Here is a 7799-nt window from a genome sequence, read left to right on the forward strand (position 1 = left end):
ACCACTCAAACTGGATTCTTCCACACCCACCACCACTCAAACTGGATTCTTCCACACCCACCATCACTCAAACTGGATTCTTCCACACCCACCACCACTCAAACTGGATTCTTCCACACCCACCACCACTCAAACTGGATTCTTCCACACCCAACATCACTCAAACTGGATTCTTCCACACCCACAACCACCACCACTCAAACTGGATTATTCCACACCCACACCCACCACCACTCAAACTGGATTATTCCACACCCACCACCACTCAAACTGGATTCTTCCACACCCACACCCACCATCACTCAAACTGGATTCTTCCACACCCACCACCACTCAAACTGGATTCTTCCACACCCACCACCACTCAAACTGGATTCTTCCACACCCAACATCACTCAAACTGGATTCTTCCACACCCACCACCACTCAAACTGGATTCTTCCACACCCAACATCACTCAAACTGGATTCTTCCACACCCACCACCACTCAAACTGGATTCTTCCACACCCACCACCACTCAAACTGGATTCTTCCACACCCACCACCACTCAAACTGGATCAGTCCATTCCTTCTCCTCCCTACTTCTGATATGACAACTACTGTTGCCGAAACGGCTGCATTTAAATACTTAATGTTGGACAGTGCTGAATAGTTAATGTTTTAAAAAGTGAGTGTGGTTATTATTTATGACTAGTGATCATCATGCCTGTTTACACTGCTGGGACAAATAGGAGGAGAAGGGTGTTTTTTAAAACTTGTTCAGTCCCAGGCCTATTCATTTAGAGGGAGATTTAGACTTGTGTTAAGCACATGTAACATCATTCACTGTTTATGTACTTTCTTCTCTACACATATTCTGTAGTTGAATTTAAGAATGAGAATAGTATGCCAGTCACCTTCTATATACGTTGAAATGAAGGTTTGGAGGAGGTTTGTCTACAGACAAGCTGTATTCTGAACTTTACTTAATGTTACCACCTTTATGAGACGATGAGACGACCAATAAGATCCAACGACCTGTCGGTTCCAAGTGGAACAACATCAACACCAAGTGGAACGACATCAACACCAAGTGGAACAACATCAACACCAAGTGAAATAACATCAACACCAAGTGGAATAACATCAACACCAAGTGGAACAACATCAACACCAAGTGGAACGACATCAACACCAAGTGGAACGACATCAACACCAAGTGGAACAACATCAACACCAAGTGGACCGACATCAACACCAAGTGGAACAACATCAACACCAAGTGGAACGACATCAACACCAAGTGGAACGACATCAACACCAAGTGGAACGACATCAACACCAAGTGGAACGACATCAACACCAAGTGGAACGACATCAACACCAAGTGGAACGACATCAACACCAAGTGGAACGACATCAACACCAAGTGGAACAACATCAACACCAAGTGGAACAACTTTCTTCCCGATATAAATAATACAGTTTTCCATGCAGTGTAATTCACAAATTGATAAGAGCTTTCTGATAAGACCTAGGTAAATGAGTAAGATGTTTGGATAAGGGGATTGTAAATATAAATTACAATTGCTTTATATTTATTTTACCTTGTGATCGCTGGAGACAAATGTGAAACGAGCCATTCTAGAAATCATAAATCAACTGGGTAGATTTGGTGCTATACTGTCCATTTTGGGTTTTCAAATTTCTTCCCTGCAAGTTACAAGGCATTTCATAATCTTCACTGTTGAAAGGGGACATGTTGATATGCTTCAATTTGATGCCACATTTAATTATACAGCTGCCGTTGGAAGTTTACATACACTTAGGTTGGAGTCATTAAAACTCGTTTTTTCAACCACTCCACAAATGTCTTGTTAACAACTATAGTTTTGGCAAGTCAGTTAGGACATCTACTTTGTGCATGACACAAGTAATTTTTCCAACAATTGTTTACAGACAGATTATTTCACTTATAATTCACGGTATAAAATCAAATCAAATTTATTTATATAGCCCTTCGTACATCAGCTGATATCTCAAAGTGCTGTACAGAAACCCAGCCTAAAACCCCAAACAGAAAGCAATGCAGGTGTAGAAGCACGGTGGCTAGGAAAAACTCCCTAGAAAGGCCAAAACCTAGGAAGAAACCTAGAGACGAACCAGGCTATGTGGGGTGGCCAGTCCTCTTCTGGCTGTGCCGGGTGGAGATTATAACAGAACATGGCCAAGATGTTCAACTGTTCATAAATGACCAGCATGGTCAAATAATAATAATCACAGGCAGAACAGTTGAAACTGGAGCAGCAGCACGGCCAGGTGGACTGGGGACAGCAAGGAGTCATCATGTCAGGTAGTCCTGAGGCATGGTCCTAGGGCTCAGGTCCTCCGAGAGAGAGAGAAAGAAAGAGAGAATTAGAGAGAGCATACTTAAATTCACACATGACACCGGATAGGACAGGAGAAGTACTCCAGATATAACAAACTGACCCTAGCACCCCGACACAAACTACTGCAGCATAAATACTGGAGGCTGAGACAGGAGGGGTCAGGAGACACTGTGGCCCCATCCGATGACACCCCGGACAGGGCCAAACAGGAAGGATATAACCCCACCCACTTTGCCAAAGCACAGCCCCCACACCACTAGAGGGATATCTTCAACCACCAATTTACCATCCTGAGACAAGGCCGAGTATAGCCCACAAAGATCTCCGCCATGGCACAACCCAAGGGGGGGGGGGCGCCAACCCAGACAGGAAGATCACGTCAGTGACTCAACCCACTCAAGTGACGCACCCCTCCTAGGGACGGTATGAAAGAGCCCTAGTAAGCCAGTGACTCAGCCCCTGTAATAGGGTTAGAGGCAGAGAATCCCAGTGGAAAGAGGGGAACCGGCCAGGCAGAGACAGCAAGGGCGGTTCGTTGCTCCAGAGCCTTTCCGTTCACCTTCACACTCCTGGGCCAGACTACACTCAATCATATGACCCACTGAAGAAATGAGTCTTCAGTAAAGAATTAAAGGTTGAGACAGAGTCTGCGTCTCTCACATGGGTAGACAGAACATTCCATAAAAATTGAGCTCTATAGGAGAAAGCCCTGCCTCCAGCTGTTTGCTTAGAAATTCTAGGGACAATTAGGAGGCCTGCGTCTTGTGACCGTAGCGTACGTGTAGGTATGTACGGCAGGACCAAATCAGAGAGATAGGTAGGAGCAAGCCAATGTAATGCTTTGTAGGTTAGCAGTAAAATCTTGAAATCAGCCCTTGCCTTGACAGGAAGCCAGTGTAGGGAGGCTAGCACTGGAGTAATATGATCAAATTTTGGGGTTCTAGTCAGGATTCTAGCAGCCGTATTTAGCACTAACTGAAGTTTATTTAGTGCTTTATCCGGGTAGCCGGAAAGTAGAGCATTGCAGTAGTCTAACCTAGAAGTGACAAAAGCATGGATTAATTTTTCTGCATAATTTTGGGACAGAAAGTTTCTGATTTTTGCATTGTTACGTAGATGGAAAAAAGCTGTCTTTGAAACAGTCTTGATATGTTCTTCAAAAGAGAGATCAGAGTCCAGAGTAACGCCGAGGTCCTTCACAGTTTTATTTGAGACGACTGTCCAACCATTAAGATTAATTGTCAGATTCAACAGAATATCTCTTTGTTTCTTGGGACCTAGAACAAGCATCTTTGTTTTGTCCGAGTTTAAAAGTAGAAAGTTTGCAGCCATCCACTTCCTTATGTCTGAAACACATGCTTCTAGCGAGGGCAATTTTGGGGCTTCACCATGTTTCATTGAAATGTACAGCTGTGTGTCATCCGCATAGCAGTGAAAGTTAACATTATGTTTCGAATAACATCCCCAAGAGGTAAAATATAAAGTGAAAACAATAGTGGTCCTAAAACGGAACCTTGAGGAACACCGAAATTTACAGTTGATTTATCAGAGGACAAACCATTCACAGAGACAAACTGATATCTTTCCGACAGATAAGATCTAAACCAGGCCAGAACTTGTCCGTGTAGACCAATTTGGGTTTCCAATCTCTCCAAAAGAATGTGGTGATCGATGGTAGCAAAAGCAGCACTAAGGTCTAGGAGCACGAGGACAGATGCAGAGCCTCGGTCTATCACAATTCCAGTGGGTCAGAAGTTTACATACACTAAGTTGACTGTGCCTTTAAACAGCTTGGAAAATTCCAGAAAATTATGTCATGGGTTTAGAATCTTCTGATAGGCTAATTGACATCATTTGAGTCAATTGGAAGTGTACCTGTGGATGAATTTCAAGGCCTACCTTCAAAATAAGTGCCTCTATGCTTGACATCATGGGAAAATCAAAAGAAATGAGCAAAGACCTCAGGAAAAAAATTGTAGACCTCCACAAGTCTGGATCATCCTTGGGAGCAATTTCCAAACGCCTGAAGGTACCAAGTTCATCTGTACGAACAATAGTATGCAAGTATAAACACCATGGGACAAGTAAAACGACTCCTATATCGACATAACCTGAAAGGCCGCTCAGCAAGGAAGCCACTGCTCCAAAACCGCCATAAAAAAAGCCAGACTACGGTTTGCAACTGCACAATGGGACAAAGAGCATACTTTTGGGAGAAATGTCCTCTGGTCTCATGAAACAAAAAATAACTGTTTGGCCATAATGACAATTTTTATGTTTGGAGGAAAAAGGGGGAGGCCTGCAAGCCGAAGAACACCATCCCAACCGTGACCCACGGGGGTGGCAGCATCATGTTGTGGGGGTGCTTTACTGCAGGAGGGACTGGTGCACTTCACAAAAAATGGCGTCATGAGGTAGGAAAATGATGTGGATATATTGAAGCAACATCTCAAGGCATCAGTCAGGAATTTAAAGCTTGGTTGTAAATGGGTCTTCCAAATGGACAATGACCCCAAGCATACTTCCAAAGTTGTGGCAAAATGGCTTAAGGACAACAAAGTCAAGGTATTGGAGTGGTCATCACAAAGCCCTGTGCGAGCAAGGAGGCCTACAAACCTGACTCATTCTCTCTACTATTATTCTGACATTTCAGAATAAATGAATAAATCCAGGTATTTTTACTAGATTGTGAAAAACTGAGTTGAAATGTATTTGGCTAAGGTGTATGTAAACTTCCCACTTCAACTGTATGCCCGGATTTTCACTGTATTTAATAACAAATGTAACATGTTGAATATTGGCCACTGTTGATAGCCACCATCAGTTTATAACCACATACATTTATAACTGTCACTTTAGTGTTATTTTACTTACATTTTGCATTACATTGTTAGTTTACCTTTCTTTCCTATTTCCTCTTTCCTCTGCAATAGTGGATCATATTACATTATACATTATATATATAAAAAAAGTATGTGGACACACCTTCAAATTAGTGGATACGGCTATTTTTTATTTTACCTTTATTTAACCAGGCAAGTCAGTTAAGAACAAATTCTTATTTTCAATGACGGCCTATGAATAGTGGGTTAACTGCCTGTTCAGGGGAAGAACGACAGATTTGTACCTTGTCAGCTTGGGGGTTTGAACTTGCAACCTTCCGGTTGCTAGTCCACCACTCTAACCACTAGGCTACCCTGCCGCCTCTACACTCTAACCACTAGGCTACCCTGCCACCTCTACACTCTAACCACTAGGCTACCCTGCCGCCTCTACACTCTAACCACTAGGCTACCCTGCCGCCTCTACACTCTAACCACTAGGCTACCCTGCCGCCTCTACACTCTAACCACTAGGCTACCCTGCCGCCTCTACACTCTAACCACTAGGCTACCCTGCCGCCTCTACACTCTAACCACTAGGCTACCCTGCCGCCTCTACACTCTAACCACTAGGCTACCCTGCCGCCTCTACACTCTAACCACTAGGCTACCCTGCCGCCTCTACACTCTAACCACTAGGCTACCCTAGTCCTCTTACAGAGGGTGGGGATGTACAGTGGGATAAGGTACGTCCCCCAATGCAATTCTAAAGTCTAATACATCCAATGTGATCAAATAAAATCTAATTGTATTAGTCACATGCTCCGAATACAACAGCCGCCCCACACTGTTGATGACAGGTGTATAAAATCGAGCACACAGCCTTGCAATCTCCATAGACAAACATTGGCAGTAGAATGGCCTTACTGAATAGCTCGGTGGCTTTTAACGTGGCACAGTCATAGGATGCCACCTTTACAACTAGTCAGTTCATCAAATTTAACTGTAAGTGCTGTTATTGTGAAGTTAAAGCATCTAGGAGCAACCACGACTCAGCCGCAAAGTGGAAGGCCGCACAAGCTCACGGAACGGGACCGCCGAGTGCTGAAGCGTGTAGCGTGTAAAGGTTGTCTGTCATCGGTTGTAACCCTGACTACCGAGTTCCAAACTGCCTCTGGAAGCAACGTCAGCACAAGAACTGTTTGTCGGGAGAATTATGAAAGCTGGAGTGGTGTAAATCTCGCCGCCATTGGTCTCTGGAGCGATGAATCACGCTTCACCATCTGGCAGTCCGACAGGCGAATCTGGGTTTGTGGATGCCTGGAGAACGCAACCTTCCCAAATGCATATTGGGTTGACCTCAAACCCTTTGGGACGAATTGGAATGCTGACTGCAAGCTCGACCTAATCGCCCGAAATCAGTGCCAGACCTCACTAATACTCATGTTGCTGAATGGAAGTAAGTCCCGGCAGCAATGTTCCAACATCTAGTGGAAAGCCTTCCCAGAAGAGTAGAGGCTGTTATAGCAGCAATGTTCCAACATCTAGTGGAAAGCAATCCCAGAAGAGTGGAGGCTGTTATAGCAGCAATGTTCCAACATCTAGTGGAAAGCCTTCCCAAAAGAGTAGAGGCTGTTATAGCAGCAATGTTCCAACATCTAGTGGAAAGCCTTCCCAAAAGAGTAGAGGCTGTTATAGCAGCAATGTTCCAACATCTAGTGGAAAGCCTTCCCAGAAGAGTAGAGGCTGTTATAGCAGCAATGTTCCAACATCTAGTGGAAAGCCTTCCCAAAAGAGTAGAGGCTGTTATAGCAGCAATGTTCCAACATCTAGTGGAAAGCCTTCCCAAAAGAGTAGAGGCTGTTATAGCAGCAATGTTCCAACATCTGCTGGGGCTGCCTTAATCCACATCCACATCTTCGGCCACTGGTGACCAGTGGGTTGCCTTGCTCAGGGGCAGAACGACAGATTTTTTTTATCTTGGCAGCTTTGGCATTCGATCCAGCAACCTTGGGGGTCAATGTAAATAGTTGGGGTAGCTATTTGGTTAGCTGTTCAGGAGTCTTATGGCTTGGGGGTAGAAGCTGTTAAGAAGCCTTCTGGACCAAGACTTGGAGCTCCGGTATTGCTTGCCGTGCAGAGAACAGTCTATGACTGGGGTGGCTGGAGTCTTTGGCAATATTTAGGGCCTTCCTCTGACACCGCCTGGTATGGAGGTCCTGGATGGCAGGAAGCTTTACCCCAGTAATGTACTGGACCGTACGCACTACCCTCTGTAGTGCCTTGAGGTTGGAGGCCGAGCAGATGCCATCATCAGACGGTGATGCAACCAGTCAGGATGCTCTCGATGGTAAAGCTGTAGAACCTTTTGAGGATCTGAGGACCCATGCCAAATCTTTTCAGTCTCCGAAGGGGGAATAGGCAATGTCGTGCCCTCTTCACGACTGTCTTGGTGTGTTTGGACCATGACAGTTCATTGGTGAAATGGACACCGTTGATGAGAATGGGGGTCTGCTCGGCCCTCCTTTTCTGGTAGTCCACAATCATCTCCTTTGCCTTGATCACGTTGAGGGAGAGGTTGTTAACCTGGCACCACACTACCAGG

This window comes from Oncorhynchus nerka, linkage group LG6, assembly GCF_034236695.1.
Source record: "Oncorhynchus nerka isolate Pitt River linkage group LG6, Oner_Uvic_2.0, whole genome shotgun sequence".
Lineage (NCBI taxonomy): Eukaryota > Metazoa > Chordata > Actinopteri > Salmoniformes > Salmonidae > Oncorhynchus > Oncorhynchus nerka.